Source organism: Lepidochelys olivacea (genome assembly GCF_965140295.1).
Source record: "Lepidochelys olivacea isolate rLepOli2 genome assembly, chromosome: 3".
Classification (NCBI taxonomy): domain Eukaryota; kingdom Metazoa; phylum Chordata; order Testudines; family Cheloniidae; genus Lepidochelys; species Lepidochelys olivacea.
In genome coordinates, this window is record NC_140413.1 from 165,652,275 (window position 1) to 165,671,327 (window position 19,053).

A 19,053-nucleotide genomic window follows, 5' to 3' on the forward strand; every position below is an offset into this window, starting at 1 on the left:
CACCAAGTGGACAGTGTTCTTTGAACATTCTAAAGCATTTATTCTCAAAGCAGAGATGTTTTCTTACTTTTTTATGCTCAGTTTTGTCACCACAAAAGAACTCTAGTGCTACTCCCTCTTTTCCCCATAGTTTTAGAAAAATAACTGAAGGCTGCAGTGATCAGAGTACCACTGGCTCCACTCTTTATGGTGAAATTCCCTTTGGGGAGTTCCTCCCACATCAAGGATAGGGTTTCATCTTAGTCCTCCCTCAAATTCCTGAGATCCTAGGAAATCCATGGGAGGCGAAGCTAGCTGTTGCTAAGACTCTGTGCTGTACAAACTCACAAGGTCTGAGGTCTCCCCCCTGAAGCCGAATTCCCCTTGAAGCAGAATACCTTTCAACATTCCTTTGGGAACTGTGAGGCTCGCTCCAGTGCAGAGCTGTGGCTAAATGCCACAATTTAGCCCACAATAAATAGCACAAAGAATATTGTATTGTATTTTTCAGTTTCATATTTAACCCTTGTAAAATTTCTCTGAAGCTGCTGCTAAGAGTTGAAGAAGCTAGGGAGCCTTATCATAGAATTTGAGCCTAACTTGCATAGATTACATGAGACACTGAACATATCAAAAGAACAGTGTGTGTTTATGATGTATGATTTTTTTATAGTGTCCTTATGCATTGAAAAGGCTCATTACATTTCTCTAATTATTCTATTTTTTGAGGCGGGGGAGAGTCTTATAAACAATAAGAGATTAGGAATATGAATTCTAAGGATAAATGGTCAGATCATTCTTAGTGCATTTTTGAGAGAGGACAGGAAAACCTCTGAAAATGGCCTATAATTCACTGATGGATAGAGAAAGTCTTAAATCTCAGTGGCATTATCTTTCACTGTTCCAGAAGAAGTCCTTACACATGATCTCAACATATTTGGGTATCATAGTGTTGGGGGCATAGCTGGGAGGAGGAAGGATAAGACTTGAGAAAAAGCCACTCTCATTAATATTATTGCTTACAAACCTATATGGATATTCCCACAGAAGACAGTGATGATGCTTCCAACATACCTTAAGATGATGACTGCTTTATGTTCTCACACAACTTACACAAAAGGGTTTTTGGCCCAGGGGCATGGCCAATAGGATAACAGCACCCAAAAAAGTCATGCTGCCTTAAGGAGTTGGAAGGCGCAATGTACATAGAGAAACTGGATCTTCACAGGAATGTACCAGCCTTTTAAAGATGCCTCAAGAGCCATGGGAATTTTATATCCACCGTGGGACATCTGAAAATTAACAATTAACAAACTACTGAGAGTCAACTGGACTTTTGCTCTCCTAAGCCACACAGAAACTTCTGAAAATCCAACCCACTGTAAATATAGTATGAATTAATCATCTAACTGTTGGACTTTCAAACCAGGAAACAGAAGAGAGATCCTATCTTAAGAAAATCAGCTGTTGTAGTCTGTGGCAACTGCAGTTCTAGAATTTACCCACTAGATGACTCTATTGGTCTGAAAGTGGGACTCCAATATTGTAACTCCTGTTTAACCTTATCGTGTAAAATGCATTTTCAAGACTCTACCCTGACACAATACATAATGATTGCAATACATAATTTGCATTTCCTCCAATAATAAATGTCAAGTCTCATTAGAAGCAACCATTTCACATCAGAATTATGCAATATTAATATGCAAAGGAAACATATATAATAATGTATACACTCTTTTTATTAATTCATAGTGAATAAAAGTGAAATACATCATACAATATTTACCTTTCTGTCAAATAGGGATCCTATATGGCTCAATGCAAACATAAGTGGACACATTAGAATTAAATATACATGTGTTTGAGTAATGAACATGCAGTATTTAGGAATCTGCAGAGCCAGTGAATCAATATTAATTACTCTCTACATAATGACATACCCACAGATACAAGACTGACTTTATAATTTGATTCTTTTAGTTAGAATGATTCCAGCTATGCTTTCTCTAGTGCAGATGTTGTCAAGGAGCTAGAAATACAGTTTTGTAATGTACCATCAACACAAGCATATAGGTAGGCTTGAAAGGATTACATTTTTATTGGTAAAAGTTACTAAACAACTATTTTACCACACACGCAAACACATGAAAAATATTTCTATTAATAATAATAAAAATTTACAGATAGACAAAGTAAGAAAAATGCTGCTTGAGAATTTATTAAAGTTTGATTTATGGATATTTACTTTGTATATTTTGACACGCAATGTTGGCCATTCTTGTTTTAATGGTTATAAAGCTTTAGCTTTTTCAATCTCAATGTCTACTTTTATTAAATAATTATTCTTTGGTCCTGCCTTTTGTCTAACACCCCTCCTAATTTCCCTCAACTATGAAAATTTAAATAAAAAAGCAAGCTTAAAACACAGAACTATGCACAACTCTGCACATTTTTTAAAATAAACACCAGTATTAGCTGTTGACATGATAAAAAATAGAACTCCAATTCTGCCAAGCCTGCATATAATTCTGGTTTTATAAATTCAGCTTTTCAGTTCAAGGAGCAATATTTTGTAGTCTTTGTTGGGTTGACCCCTTAATGCCTATAGCATGTTCACTAGTGTGGTCAGACAAAGAAACCCCCAAAGGCCACTAAGTTTGAATGAGCATCCAAGCTTCTCAAACGACAAGAGTAAAGATAAATTCTTACTGTTTGACTTGCTTATTAAAGACTTTTTCACTAAGGTATCAGGCAAGATCCATGGGTACAGCTGAGGAGCACACAATGCAAATCAGAGTGAAGTATGGAAAGGCTGCATAAAGCTCACCTTTGCATTTCCCCAGTTCTGGGCTACTGTGAGCTGATTCTGTCTAGGTGTAAGCTGGACAGCCCAAGGGCCATTTTAAGTTATACTAGCTGGTAGTATCCCAAGGAGTCAAACTGACAAGTACGGATCAGCACAGAGTGGAAGTTCTGGCTCTATACCTTTCATCTAGCCATGCTGCATGCTCTACAATGGATCACCACTATTGTACTGGGGTGGTCCTTCTGGGGCTGGTTACATTAGCTGAATTTGTTCTGAATGAACCAGCAATGCAATACAATAAGGTTGCACAGCAACTGAGGATCTGTCCACTAGTTTTACTTCATTTAAAGATCCAACATATGACACAGGCTTTGCTGTTCCTGGTCATCTGCCATATAATATTTTCCATAAATTTTGGAAATGACTAAAAAATTACATTCCAAGGGTGATACTGTGCCTACCTCTTTGGGTTAAACTATTATAGTGCTTTACTTTAGGAGTTTACTTTAAAAAAATAATTGCATATGCTGTAAAAACTCCCTTAGTGACTCCCTTAGGGCCGAGAAAAGGCACAAACGTTCCCCAGCTGTGCTGGAACCAAGATTGTCTTGCCCCTTCCCAGCACCCTGACCCCCTGCAGCGGGTCTTGTCTCTGATGATTACAGATGGGGTTTCTGTTCCCAACTATTGACAGTTGTGTGTCTCAGAGAAAGATCCTCTAACCCATCTCTCCAAGAGACGTACCCTTGTCTCCAAAACCAGTGAGGTGGCAGAGCGCATACTGGTTTATGCCATATACTACACATTTTCTGGCTAGCCTTGAACTCTCCAATTCCCTGATGAATGTTCTTCTGACACTTAATGGCTTTTATATTTTTGCTCTAGCGATTATTCAGATGCTCAGCCCAATCGGCCGGGTCCCGCTTCCACGTGGTGCCTCACTTTCCCCCTCTCTGAAGTGGGGATAATCCTAACCAACAATTAGACACAGTTTGATCCTCAGATCTTGCTTCCCAAATCCCTGCCCTCCTTGCCCAACATCGGCCTCTCCCCCATTTCCCCAAACTTCCATGCCTATGTTAGTGCCTGTCTCATCCAACTGCAAGGTCTCAGACGCAGTCTCCTTCCAGAAAGCTGAAGCTGTCCCTGGCTCTGGAGCTGGAATCGCATGTCCTGTGAGCTTCCCTTGCATGGTGTATTCACCGTGGGCATGAGAAAGGACAACACCCATATGCAGGTAGAACTGCAACCTCCATCTCTGTCCCAGCAGCAGGATGGCCTCTGGTCCCTGCTCCCTCGGACAGCTGGAGCTACTGAGAGGTGGGGTTGGCAGACCATGAGAACAGCCCGTGAGGTTAAGAAATGGCAGGGAGAGCCTCTTCCCTCCATGGGACATTACGTTGTCCCTCTGTGGGCAGTCCTTTCTTTCCGCAGGCTGGGCTTTGCTTCCTGGATTCTGCCCAGAAGCCCAGGTCCCGTCCCTAGCAGCTGGGCTGTTCCCTACCCTGCTGTGCACCAGGCCCTCTGCAGAGAGCTGCTCTGGGCAAGGGCTGCAGAGCCAGCTGTCATCCTGGCAGGTGTAGCCCCAGGTTCCATAACCCTGACTCAGGGTCTCCCTCCGCTGGCAGACTCTGAGCAAGGCCTGCCTAGAGAATATGGATGACGAACTCTAGATCCTGCTGCCTGCACCCTTCAGCACAGACAAAGTCCAGTACATCTTGGAGGTGAGCAGAATGGGGAGGGGCAGCAGGGGTTTTACCTTAGCCCTGGGGATTCCTAGAAAGAAGAGACTGGAAAATCCATGTTTCTATTGGATGCTTCCAAGTATGCATTTGTGATATAAACTCACTGGGTGACCTTGGGATTAACTCACTTCCCCCTTATGGCATCAGTCTTCTCCACTATCGAAGAAGGACATAAGCCCTGACAATCACCTTCACCTGTGGGTGTCTGGCCCCAACTGGACTATCTGCCCCATCACCTAACCTGCCCTGTCTTTCCCTCCTAGGGCCTTGTCCTAAGTGCTCAGCCTGGCCCCTTCCCGGCTTGTCCCTGACCTCTAAAGGACTCTCCAAGCCCCTCCCATACCTGCTCTCCTTGGGGTCTCTCTCCTGGCTGAGCACAGGCTGCCCTTCTATCTCTCAGCAGGCCTGGGTCCTAGTCACATGCTGCTTCTTGTCACGTGACCCCCCACCTAGGGTGACCAGATGTCCCGATTTTATAGGGACAGTCCTGATTTTGGGGTCTTTTTCTCACATAGGCACCTATTACCCCCCACATCCTGTCCTGATTTTTGACACTTGCTATCTGGTCAGCCTACCCGCACACTTATTCCCTTCACCCTAGGGAGCTGCATAACCTGGACTAGGTGCAGTTGCGCTCCAACCCCTTTCCTTGCCATCTCACCCTGGGACAGGTTGAAACTGGAAACCTGTGGGCTAACAGTAACTGTTTGCTCTCAAAGGTGCTGAAGACATAATGGAAGAGGAAATCCTTTGGCCTGGATTTAAATTATTCCAACTGAAAGTGAATGAGAGAAAATACATCCACAGTTATCTTCCTAGCAGCATAAAATGTATAGATTGATAGGTGTTAAGGTCAGAAAGGACCATTATGTACATCTAGTTGCAGCTCCTGTATAACTCAGGCCCTAGAACAGAGGTGGCCAACCAAGGCCCGCGGGCCACATCCGGCCCGCAGGACCATCCTGCCCGGCCCCTGAACTCCCGCCGGAGAGGCTAGCCCCCAGCCCCTCCCCTACTGTCCCCCTCTCCCACAGCCATGGCACCATGAGGGCAGCGCGGCTTGCGCCCGCCCACCTCCTAGGCTTTCAAATAATCCTGTCCTGCCACCCTGAGCAGCAAGGTAAGGGGAGCGGGGGGGTTGGATAAGGGGCAGGAGGTCCCTGGGGGCAGTCAGGGGACAGGGGGCAGTTGGATGGGGTGGAGTTTCAGGGTGAGGAGCCGTCAGGAGACAGGGAGCGGGGGGCTTGGATAGGGGGTGGGGTCCCGAGAGGGGCGGGGGACAGGGAGCCAGGAGGGTTGGATAGGGATGGGGTCCTGGGGGGGCAGTTAGGGACGGGGGTCCCAGGAGGGAGTGGTCAGGGGACAAGGGGGGGTTGGATGGGTCGTGGATCCTAGGGGGCCTGTCAGGGGGCGGGGGTGTGGATAGGGGTCGGGGCAGTCAGGGAACAGGAAGCAGGGGGGGTTGGATGGGGGTGGGGTTCCAGGCTGGCGGAGGGGGTCCCAGGAAGGGGTGGTCAGGGGACAAGGATCGGGGGGGTTGGAGGGCGGCAGTCAGGAGGCGGGAAGTGGGAGGGGGCAGATGGGGGCGGGGCTCTGGCTATTTGTGGAGGCACAGCCTTCCCTACCCGGCCCTCCATACCGTTTCACAACCCCAATGTGGCCCTCTGGCGAAAAAGTTTGCCCACCCCTGCCCTAGAATGTCACCAAGTGGTTCCTCAGCCAACCATAACATGGGACTGAGCCAGAGCACGTCTTTTGGAAGGACATCCACATGCATTAGAGCCAGCTGGCTAACAGAAAATCTTTCTTCTGCAGTGACGTGGGGTTAAGGGACATGGAGGAAAAGACATGGAAGCTATGACTAAAGTTAGAGCAGTGAGGCCAGAATAACCAGGGCTAGGTCCCAGGACTGGCTGTCAGAAGACCTGCTGTTTTCTATACCTGGCTTTGGGACCATGAGCGAGTCTCTTCACCACTGCGTGCCTCGGATTCCCCAACTATCAAATAGAGCTAACAAGGTTTGTTTGTTCTCCCCATTTTACAGGGTGGGAAATCAAGACACAGTTGGGACCTGTCTACACTACAGGTCTGTAGTGCATTTGTAAACTGCTGACCCCCACATGTTGTTCAGAGCCTATGGACAACACAGCTCCTCAAGGTGTGTTTGTTCTGTGCTTACACCTATGTACCAGCAGGGCTGGATGGTCTTTTCTCACTGCACTGTGGGGAGCAGGTCCTGGGTACTAAAGGTCTGAAGAAGCTCTCAAGGACTAATTTTTTAAAATAATTTTTATCATTGAATTGGGAGAAAACATACAATCACTGCTGATAAGATTGGTGGGCGACAAAATACTGGCAGACTGATAATTACTGATGAGGAGAGGGCAGTGCTAAAGAGCAAGCTGGACCCATTCAAGGAAAACAAGTTTGGCCAGAGCCAAATGCAAGGTCCTATACCTAGCAACCAGGCATGCCAGCCACACCTCCAGAATGGGGAAGTGTATCCAGGAAAGCAGTGACTCTGAAAAGGATTTAGGGACCATAGTGGAGAAGCCACTCAACATGAGCTCCCACTGTGATGCTGTGGTGAACAGGGCTAAAGCCATCATTAAACGTAGGACGTTAGACGTAGGAGCAGAGCCATGAGTAGGATGGGGAGGTGACACAACATCAGTGAGACTGATATTGGAATACTGCCTCAAATTTTGGTGTCCTCATTTGAAAAAGATGTTGAGAAATTGGAGCTGGGGCAGCAAAGAGCCACCAAATGTTCTGAGGGCTGGAGAAAAATGGCTTCTAGTGAGCTATTGAAAGAGCTCAACCTGTTTAGCTTATCAAAAGAAGATTGAAAGGTGACTTCATTGAAGGGTTGAAGTGCTTAATGGAGAGAAAATCTTGGGTATTAAAGGGCTCTTTAATCTAGCAGAGAAAGGAATAACAAGACCCAATGGCTGGAAGGTGAAAAGAGACAAATTCATATCAGAAATAAGGCACAAATATTCAACAGCAAGTATGATTCACCACAGGAACAAGCTACCAAGGAAAGTGGTGGATTCTCCATCTCTTGATGTCATTTAATGAAGACTAGATGCCTTTCTGGAATGTGTTTGCCCAAAAAGTAGCTATTGTGGTAGGCCTGTGATATGCAGGGGGTCAGCTTAGATGCTCTAATGGTCTCTTCTGGCCATAAAGTCTACTAATTTCTGGAAAACTGAGTGTAGCATTGGGAGAAGCCTCTGATGTTTTACTGTCTAGCCGGCTTCCTTCCTAGAATGAACACTCATTGAGTGGAGTGATCCACAGGGGTAGCTCAAACCTCCAATGGGTCTGGCCAGTGGAAGGACATTAGCACTGCAGGGGCGGGGTGGTTTGGCAGTGACATCACAAAGGCCTTTTGCAGGACCTCAGCCTATTGGTCAAAGGTGGTGGGGAGGTGTTGACCTCACAGAGAGATGCGAACATCAGCCAGGCAGGACAGGGGCGCAGAACCAGGGAAACCTCGGAGACCCCTGTGGCTTTGCTTCAGCAAGTCTCCTTCTCGAGATCTCTCTTTGAGGACTGACAGAGTATTAGGGTTCACGTACGTGAGCGCGAGGAGGAACCCCTTTCGAGTTTTCTCCTTTCCTTTTCCTGATTTTACTAGAAAACAGACGTCCCTGTTTAGAAGGTAAGAGCCTCTGAGAGGTTTGGAGCCTGTTCAGTCTGATCCATCTGGTGTCAGCTGAATTCTAGGCATGGAAAATACTAGCTGAAGGTGGCAGAATTTTATTCCCCACCTTTGATTTTGTCCCTTAGAGTCACTGGGGACATTGGGGTTTGTCCTTTTTGTTTTACCTTTTCCTCCATCCCTCCCTCCTTTCGCTTCATCTCTTCTTTTGTCCTTTCCCCTGTTCCCCTCCCACCACTAGGAGGGGTGTGTGTGTGTGTGTGTGTGTGTGTGACAGGGGGTGCTCTGCAGCTCCCATTGTGAGAGGTCCACCCAAAAATGTGGGGCTGAAATAGTGCTTGGACAGTGATCGCCACCCGTGACCTGGGCCATCCTCTTGGCTCTCTGGTGAGAACCCTCCTGCCCCTCAGTCTCTACCCTGATTGGCTGAGCAGAGAGTTATTGACAGGGAAGAGACTCAGGTCCTTGTTGTTCTCTTTTAAGACCAAGTAAATAAGTCATAACCAGTCATATGTTTGACAAATTTTGCTGCTTCTCTGCATTAATTGTCTCTGAGCAGTTCATGATTCTCTCTGACATTCACAGGTTTCAAAGTAACAGCCGTGTTAGTCTGTATTCGCAAAAAGAAAAGGAGTACTTGTGGCACCTTAGAGACTAACAAGGAGTACTTGTGGCACCTTAGAGACTAACCAATTTATTAATAAATTAATAAATTAATATTTCCCCTTGTTTATTCCCCACCACCACCACTGTTCCTCAGATGTTCTTGTTAACTCCTGGAAATGGCCCACCTTGATTATCACTTCAAAAGGTTTTTTCTCCCCCCACCCCACTCTCCTGCTGGTAATAGTTCATCTTAAGTGATCACTCTCCTTACAATGTGTATGATAAACACCCATTTTTTCATGGTCTGTGTGTATATAAATCTCCTCACTGTATTTTCCACTTTATGCATCCGATGAAGTGAGCTGTAGCTCACGAAAGCTTATGCTCAAATAAATTGGTTAGTCTCTAAGGTGCCACAAGTACTCCTTTTCTTTTTCTGACATTCCAGTTCTCCTAAAATACTTACTGAATAATTACTATGAACTGTTGTTGGTCTGGAGCTCATTTGAGAGCACTTTATTCAGGCCATTCAGTGGAGGAAATTCAGGATCCAATGATTGATTTGAAAGTCAGGGCTCTTGGGTCCTATTCCCAACTCTGTCACTGACTGGCTGTGTGACCTAAAACAAGTCAATTCTTCTCTCTCAGCCTTAGCTTCTCCCTGTTTCAAGAAGGGCTCCTACCTACCTCACGGTGGGTGGAGGATGGGGATCCATTGTAGAGTGTCACTAGGAACAGTGCATAATATGAGGTGTCCTAAAACGTTTACTCAGATCAGATTATGACATAATAGAATAGCTGAAATATTCTATTTTATTTATATTTTATTATTTTGAAATTGTTAAGAGCAGCAACTACTTGCTTCAGACTGAAGCATCTTACCTAATTTTCGCGATCTCAGTGTTTCCTCTTTGTGTGCGATGAGACAATTTAACACACTGTGACAAACAGGAGATGCTTTTGTTTTGAAACAAAATATTTTTGCAAAGGATTTTCATCCCACTTGTTATGATTTGAAGAAACAAACTGGTTTAGTCTGAATGGGATTTCTGACAGAAACGGTTTCAGTGACATTTCCCCACCATCTCAATTCCTGGGCTCTATCCCTGCCTCTGGGGTGTTTGTTGTCTGTTAGAACAGGAGTCAGGACTGGTGGCTTCTCTTTCTGGCTCTGCCACCGCCTTGCTGTGTAGGCCCTTGCTTAGGTCACTTCCCTTCTCTGAACCTCAGGCTGCCCATCTGTCCAATGGGAAGAGGGAAAATTCTCAAACTCTGGGCAGCTGTCAGCCTGGGTGAGAGAAGGGGCGTTAAAACCCTTTGTGAAGGAGAAAGGGGAGTTTTACGGTCTTGAGCACCAAGGAATTCTAAACTTTACTAAAATGTCTAGTCTGTGGAAACAGGAAACGGTTGGGGCCAGATTTTAACCATTGCCTTTTTTAAAGCCCATTCAGGGATGTGAGTCCCACTCTTTTAGGTACCTGGGGTTCTTTGCCAGGAGGAGAGAAGAGGTTCCTGCCTCCATTTTTGTGGTCTTAACAAACCAGGTGCTGTGTCCCAGTTCTCTTCTGAGATCCCCAAAAAAGAACATCTTCCCACACGTTAACAAGACAGTACCTATCTTTAAAAGGGGAACAAAGAGAACTCTGGGATTTACAGACTAGCCAGCCTCACTTCCATCCCTGGAAAGATACTGGAACACATTATTAAACAATCAGTTTGTCAGCACCTACGGGATAATTTGGTTCTTAGGACTGGTGAGCATGAATTTGTCAAGAACAAATCATTCCAAACCAATCCAATTTCCTTCTTTGACAGGGTTATGGGCCTAGTGGAGGTGAGTAAACAGTAGATGTGATCTGTCTTGGTGTTAATAAGGCTTTTGGCACAGTCCCATACGACATTCTCACAAGCAAACTAGGGAAATGTGGTCTAGATGCAATTGGTATAATGTGGGTGCACAGCTGGTTGAAAGCCCATACTCCAAGAGTCCTTCTCCATGTTTGGCTGTCCAGCTGAGAGGGTGTACCTAGTGGGTCTGGCAGGGATCAGTCTGGTGTCTGGTACTATTCAATATTTTCATTAATGATTTGGAAAATGGAGTGGAGAGTATGCATCTAAAATTTGCAGATAACACCAAGCACCTTGGAGCACAGGACTGGAATTCCAAACGCCCTTAACAAATTGGAGAATTGGTCTACTTGAGCCAAACTCCATGGCTGGGCCCCTCTCTAGAGACTGGGCTGAAGTGAAACCCCAGAGCCAAACACTCCTCCTCCTGGGCAGTGCACGCCGGCCTTTAATGGTCAGATGCTGCTTAGCACTGTCAGAGCAGCTTTTGCTGTGGGATTGTCCCAGCACTTTCCAATAGTGGGAAAGTAGGAAATCCCCATTTGACTGCTGGGGACAGAGCCATAGAGGGGGGAGCAACTTGCTCAAAGTACCACAGGTCAATAGGAAAACCAGCAATGGAACCCAGGAGTCCTGACTTGCAATCCCCTGGTCCAGTCACTACAGCAGAGCACACTCCCTCTCAAAGGCAGGGGGACCGGACATGGTTGTAATTGCCAGCTGTGGGAGGGAGTGTGCAGCAGTGGTTAGTGAAGGGGCCTGGAAATAAGGACTGCTGGGTCCCATCCATGGCTCTGACACTTGGTGTGACCCTGAGCCAGTAGCTTCCCCTCCCCAGGCCTGTTTCTCATCAGTAGGGTTGGGGTCGCAGTCCCTACAGCCCAGGGGAGTTGGGAGGCTCCAGGAAGGTGTGTAAAGTGCTGGGATGTCAGGAGCTGGGAGGCGCCGTCACCCCTGCACTAGGGCAGTGTTCTGCACCCCCTGCTGCTGGCTGAGTTTCTCCGTCCCTTGGCAATAAGACAGACTCTTCTTTTCACAGCCAGTCGATCGCCCAGTGTCATCACCCTGCCTGCTGGCTGGGCAGGGTAGCTCCTCAGGTCACCACCCTCTCCAGCCTGCCTTGGGCTTGGAGAATGAGGAGGAGGGCAAGCGACATCACAGGCGACCGTGAACATCCGCCAACCATCACCTAGCGCAAGTGAGTGGCATTAGGGTTCCTCTGTGTCATCCTCTGTCTGTCTGGGGAGAGACAGAAAGAGGAGGAGAGAATCTCTCCCAAAGGAGATTGGATTTGCAAACCGCTCCCAGGAGTCCCTCGCTCTCAGACCGGGGAGGGGCTTCTCCAGAGCCGTCTCCAGTGTGTTTGGAAAGGTCCCAGAAATGGGGCTCCCAGCCCCTTCTTCCCTTGTGGGAGACTGTTCCCCAGGCTGAGAGTCTCTGAGCTGGGCCAGACACTGTGAGCTGCTGAGCATGGAAATCAATGGGAAATGAGGGGGCCCTGGGCTTGCTATGCCTAGGGACTTTGACGTAGAGAATGGTTTCCCAGGAGAAGTCCGCACTCCTGGGTTCTGTTCCTTCTCTAGCCTGGGGGGGAATGTGCCCTGGGACGGCAGGAGTGAGCTGCTTGTCCAAAGTGACTGATGATCTTTGTGACTGACCCTAGTGCTCGAAAAGGAGGAGACTCCCCAGGTATTGCAGCACCAGGGGTGACGAGGGGGAACGCTGGGAGCAGATCATACAATGAGCTCCTGCCAGTTTGTGGAGATTGCACTCTCTGCACCCCTGTAGGGGGAGGAGGAGCTGCTCTGGCTGGGGCAGGGATGGGGAGGGACAAAAAAGGCTGGTTAGTGAGAGGCTGCCTTGACCCCAGACTCACGCCTGCTCCCTGCTCGGTTCCAGGATGGCCAAGCTCCTGAGGATGTTCAGGAAGAAGGCTCTGCAGGTGGCCCCAGAACCTGAGGGAAGCAGCTGCCATCTTCCCCAGGAGCAGAGCGGCCCCTCCCTCCCCACTGTTGCCGGCACCCAGTGCCGAGAGGCTGAACAACAGCTTGAGTTGGTTCGTTACCCAGTGTGCTACACCCAATAATCACAACGGGGTGGCGAAGCAGAAAAGTTTATTTGCAGCTGCAAAAAGGTACAGGGAGAATAAAATCTCAAATCCTGCACACAGAGCAGGAAGTTACACAGGCTTTTATACATCCTTTCTCCCAGCATACTTATCCAATAGCAAGCTGCCCCAAGTATCCATATAGCCAGCCAATCCAGTTCCCAGCTAGTTTCTCCTGATTCTCTGTATCATTTGTTAAACTATACATAAAGCTGCTTTATTCAGCATTGTTCTTCCATATCTGCCCTGTTTGGCCTTGCTTAGTTTCAGGCAGTCTGACTCTGCAACATATTGTTGCAGATCCTCAGCATAACTGCTGTGTGTGCCTCCAGGCGGGGGGGCCAAGGACACTTGGGCCTAGTACGCAGAGCTGCTGCGAGTGCCTCCAGGCGGGAGGGGGGGCCAAGGACACCTGGGCCTAGTGCGAGGGGGCTTCATCGACACTCGTGGTCTTCCATCCCCTCGAGTTACCTAGTGGCAATGCCCCAGTGTCCCCAACACCGCTGGCGGGGAAGGAGCCCCTGGCCAGGCCAGGAGGTGGAGGTGCCCAGCCTTCTGGCAGAGGAAACCTGCTCCCAGCGCAGGCGCCGAGGTGGGAGAGCCACCGGCCAGGCCGAAATGGAGCTGGCCCAGGATGTGGCTGGGCAGGCAGGACCCAGCCCAAGAGGAGAGCCGGGCAGGGTGGCTCTGTGGCTTGTTGTGTGGGAAGCACCGGCCGCAGGAGCCCAGCCCTGATTCCCAGCAGGAGGCATCGCCCTGCCCGGTCACTGAGGACCTTCCAGCCTCCCCAGGGCAGGAGGTGGAGGATCCCTGTCCCTGCACCAGCAGCTTGGCCTGCTCCCCATGGGACAGCAGCTGCACCTGGGATTTGGGCAGCAGCGAGGCCGATGGGCGCTGCTGCTTTTTTCCAGGTGAGGAGCCAGGCTGGGCTGAAGGCTGAGAGGGGGGGAGTGTCGGGCCCGATCTGCCCTGGGTCCCGGAGGTGGGAAGGGGACACATTGCCCCACCATGCCCCTGTCCTTTCCCCGAGTGGCAGCGGGCATAACCCTGTCCCCTTCTCTCCCTGGTGCAGGGACTCAGAGGACAAGGAGGCGGAATGGGTGGATATGGCCACAGAGGAGGCTGCTCTCAAGAACATCCAAGAGCAGCTCCAGGGCCGAGAAAAGGTACAAACGTTCCCCGCTGTGCTGGAAGCGAGATTGTCCTGCCCCTTCCCAGCACCCTGACCCCCTGCAGAGGGTCTTGTCTCTGATGATCCACCAGCCCTAATGGGGACCTTTCTCCTCCATGATCTGGGACTCCCAAGATTGGGGTGTTTGTCACACACCAGCTGGGGTCTTCCCCCCACAAGCACTGCTTGTGCAGGAGTCGTGGGTGATCTGGACAATGGGGGGGTCCCCACTCTCCCCCATTCAGACCTGAGTCCTGCAGCTGATGGGGGTGGGGCAGGGAGGTCCCTGGCTAACTGGCTCTCTCTCCCGTAACCCCACTCCTGGTGGGTGCAGGATGAGGCCCCAGCACCTCATGTTCCTGCACACCATCCACCCCGCGTGTCTCGCTGCACGTCAGAGAGGGCAGGACACACTGGAGCCGAACTGCTGCAAGGCAGCTGTAGTGGAGAGGATTGTGGTGAGCGAGACACAGTGCCCAGCAGCTGGAGGGAGGACAGAGACATGGGAGGGGCAGGAGTCTTTCCGGGCCAATGGATGGGGGCTGGCTGATGCTGGAGGGGCAGCTGAGGGCAGGGATGGCTGGAGCTGAAGATTGGGGAGAAGAAGCTGGAGAAGTTCTGAGATTGGTCACTAGTGGGCAGGAATCGGAGGAGTGGGAGGCAGGTGGGGGGATCCTGCTGGCTGTGTGGGGCGCTGGCTGTGTAATCTCCTCACTGGGAAGTGTCAGTGAGGCCCCAATCTCACATGCTCCTTTGTCTCCTTTGGGTCTCACAGGAGCTCATTGAAGAGCTGCCTGATAACTCTCCACCTGGTGCCATCCTTGCTAACTCCCTGATTGCTGTGGGCAACCTCAGGTACTGAGACCCTCCTGCCCGGTTCCCCTAACCCTGGCGCTGCTCAGGCCCAGGGCTGGGAGTCACTGACTCTCCCACTCCCAGGTCACCTCCCAAGGGTGGCTCCTCTGGCAGAAGTGGTGGGAAGGTTCACGCTCTCTGGGCTGGGCTGTTATTTTCACTCCAGTAACATTGCAATGGCTTTAGGGAGAGGCTCACTCCCAGGATCAGATCCAGGAGGGGCAGCAGGGTCAAGGGAACAGGCGCTATTCCTTCCCTGCCACTGTCTGTGTGGGAAACCTTGGCCTTGTCATTCCCTGGCTCGGTGCCTCAGTTTCCATTCTCACCAGCCTGTGCCTATTTCCCTGCAGTTTCACGTCCATGTTGGTGCCAGTCCCACCCCTGCACTGCACAGTCTAATACCGGCCCCTCTCTCTTGTCAGCACCATGACACCTGCCCTGGAGCCAGATCTGGAGACCTACCTCCTTTGAGCTGCCCTGCATGCCATCTTCACCCTGGGCACAGAGAAGGACACCACCCAAGTCCAGGTATATCATGCTAGAGTCATGGATTGAAGAGCCAGCTGTCATCCTGCCATGAATCCTTGCAAATTGCCTGCAGTGGGATGTGAATAAGAGAGGCCAGAATATGTGTTTGGGGGTCTCACCAGTGCTTCCCGGGGACCCCTCTTCCCATCCTGTAGCAGGTGTAGTCCAGTTTCCCTAACTCTGACTCATGGCTCTCCCTTGCTTTGCAGGATCTGCATAGGGTCTTGCCAGACCTCCTGGATGCCATGCTGGGGAACCTGCTGGCAGAGGCCCTGGACACCGGCAGGCTCCACTACATCTTGGAGGTGAGCCCAGTGAGAGGGATGGGGGCAATTTTACCTTAACTCTTAGATCCATTTTCCAGTCTTTCCTCCTAGCTGGGCTCCCAGTGGGCCGTCCTTGGTCAGGGCAGTCCGTGCAATGCAGTGTCATGCCCTTCCTCCTTGAAGGACAGAGGAAGGAGCTGGGACTTCAAGCCAGAGCTCTGCCTGGTTCTGCTGAGCACTAATCACAGGGCCTCTGGCTGGCTTGGGGAGTGAGAGTCTGAACCCCTCCTGTGAGATCCAGAAGATGGTCCTCAGGGAAGAGTCACAGGCTGCTTCCTAGAGAAACAGGAGGACTCCAGAGAATCAGCTCCGACGGGCCCTGAGATTCCTGTGGGGATTGTGCTCACACTCAGTCCCTTCACCCAACCAAGGAATTGAGAGCCAGGGAGGGGTGAGGGGTCTGTCTCCTTCCTGGTGAGCTGTTCAAGAATCAGGAGTTCAGGGAGGATGGGACCAGCCCCGAGCCCGAACATTGTTCCAATCTAGAGAGACAATGACAAGTTGTGTCCTGCAGGATACAAGCATCGTCCTGGGGGCAACAATCCCTTTCTAAAGCTCTGCCATCAATGCATCAGATATTCCACCCCATGCACAATGTCTCAGCCCCCTGGGGGTCGGGGGTGGGTCTCATTTGCACAACACGTGCACCTGCCCATTGGTCCTGTGCTGCCTCCTTTCCCCACAGCACATTAACTACTGGATCGTGTCCAGGGTGTCGCAAGAGAGAGCCAGGGCCATTAGGAGCAGCACCCTCCCTGAGTTTGACGTAAGTGATCTCTGACCCCAGCTTTCTGACTCCAGGCGTAGGTGGGCTGGCTCCAATGGGCTGTAGGATCTGCTGCTGCAGGGGCTGTGGGTTAGGAGTGTTCCTCTTGGGGAGGCAGAGTCATGATAATGAGCTTGGCTTGAGTCAGGTTCTTCTTGTCCTGGTTAAGTGATGACTCTGGGCTTTTAAGGGGACCATGCTCCAGGTTCATGCCTTCCTGTCATCCTGGAGCATCTGGGGAAGCAAGTCCTCATGGAGGGCCCTGCCCACATCCCTGTGCTCCAGGCTCCCTTGGGAGTAGAGAAAATTAAGGGGTCTAGCTCTAGCTCCTATCCTCTAGCATCTCCTGCAGAGGGGCGGAGGGGAAGGAGAGTCCTGGCCCAGCGGGAGACTGGGAGCTGACAGGAAAATGCTGATGGAGTCCCCTCTCCCTCTCCTTTCCATTAGAACTCAGCAGAATTCCCCAGGATGGGTCATCATGTGGCACAGCTGGCTCTGTTCATCGGTGACCCAGCCAAGGACATCAGCCAGCAGGCCAGGGAGGGGGTTTACCGGCTCTACCAGCTGTTGTTGCACCAGAGGAGTAAGGAACCCAGCTGGGAAATGGCACCCGATAGAAGAGTGAGACTGGGACCCCAGCCAATTTCTCTCAGACTGACCCCAGCTGGAGGATGAGTCTCTGTCTGTCTCTTTCTCTGTTCTACACCACCCCTTGCAGTTCTGCTGGGCCAGGCACACAGCGAGGACTCTGCCCACTGTGCAGCCACCAGTGGGACTGGAAGGACACAAGCACGGCAACCAGAATGACAAATGTGGTGTGTCTCTCTCTTTCCCAGGGCTGACCATCCATGAGGCTGAAGACCTGTGGTGCTGCAACTGGCACCAGGACAGCAGGCTCCTGGGTTACAAGAACACAGCCAGGGTAGGGGAGGTAAGCAGTGGTGAGCTGGAGCCGGTTCACACCGGTTCACGCGAACCGGTTGTTAAATTTTGAAGCTGGTTTAGAACCGGTTGTTAAAGGGGTGGTCAAACTCCAGCCTGCGGGACCATCCTGTCTGGCCCGCCTGAGCTCTCAGCTGGGGAGGCTCTCCTGAGAATCCCTTTTTAATTTTTACTCACCTGGTGGCTCCCCAGGTCTTCGGCGGCACTTAGGCGGCAGGTCCTTTGGTGCTGCCGAAGACCCGGAGCGACTGAAGGAACTGGTTCTTCAGCTTTTGGCAGCTCATCACTGGAGGTAAGGACACTCTGCCAGGGCATGAGACAGTTCAGGGAGTATGGGATTTGGATCCTGGCTTTGGCCAATCTGCTAATGCCTCACATCCTGTTGGTTTTCAGTCTTCGGAAAGTTCTTTTCAGAGGGGCAGAGAAGATTCTTCCTCCGGAGAGCAGTGCTGGCCATCCACGATCCCCTGCTGCATGTCAGCCAATCTGGGCTGCTCCTCGCCTCCTCCCTCCTGGGGGAAGCCCAGCAGCTGATGGGGGACAAGGTAAGCAACTGCATTACAGTCAGGAGATTGGGGTGGTGCCCAACCCTCATTCCTATCCTATCGCCATTCGCTGGCCTGGCAGCAAGGAGCCTAGTGGGGAATGAGAGTGAGAGCAGGTGCTACTGGGAAGGGAGATGAATCACCTCCACGAGCAGGAGGGAGCCAGTTTGTCCACAGAGCAGCTCCAACCCAGCTGTTTAGCAAGGCTAATTAATGACAAGCATTACCTCATCACAGACTTATGTTCTTAGGACACGGTGCTATCACTCTTGGGAAGGGCAAAAGAGTCCCATAAGTGCCCTCTGCGAGCCTCTCCTGTTCCACAGTGGCCTAGTGTCTGTGTCACCTGAACCATCACCCAGAGTTGCTCCCATCACTGGCAGCCTGGGAGGCCAAGGACTGACGGGTGATGTGAACTGACCAGGCAGGGCTGAGGCACATGGGCGGGGGAAGCTTGTCCTGCTGCTGGCAGGGCTGGACCTGCTCTAGAGAGAACGGGAGGATTCAGTCAACAGGGGCTGCTGATCTGCCCCATTCACCAGGGCTGCCATCCTGCAGCTTCAGCATTAGTGGCTGGGATGACTTGGTGAAAGGTCTCAATCTCCCCACAACCCACTTCACTGCTGCCAGAATCCCTCCTCCCCCCGCCTCCCCACTAGAACCCCCTCCCTGCCCAACCTGGGTGGGGGTGGGGGTGGAGGAGAGGGTTCTGAGAACTTGAGCTGTGGATTGGAGGTGGAACAGCTCTCAGGGGCACTGAGGGGGAGGTGGCAGGAGCTCACACTACAAGGAGGGGGGTTGGCACTAGAGGTCACTAGAAAGGACAACAAGCCTCCATTTTGGGGGTCAGGAGGGTGAATCCATGCCTCTGACGTGGGCAGGTGCTGGGTGGGAATGCTGCTGGTTCCAGGTTCCCTTAATCCCCCCCTGATTCTTCGGGGACGTCTGAGTCTCTGACAGGTTCTCGTTCCCGTGCAGCAGGAGGACGTCGTGGCCAATGTGATGCGACAGCTCTGCATCATCCAGCGCTTGCACCAAGTGCCTGAGGCACTGCAGGGGCTGTGCCTCTGAGGCCACCAGCCACTCCCACTCCCAGCTGCAGGTACTGCTCTGGCTCGCTGTAAATGGGGAGCTAGTGGAAGGGGAAATGGAGCCCTCT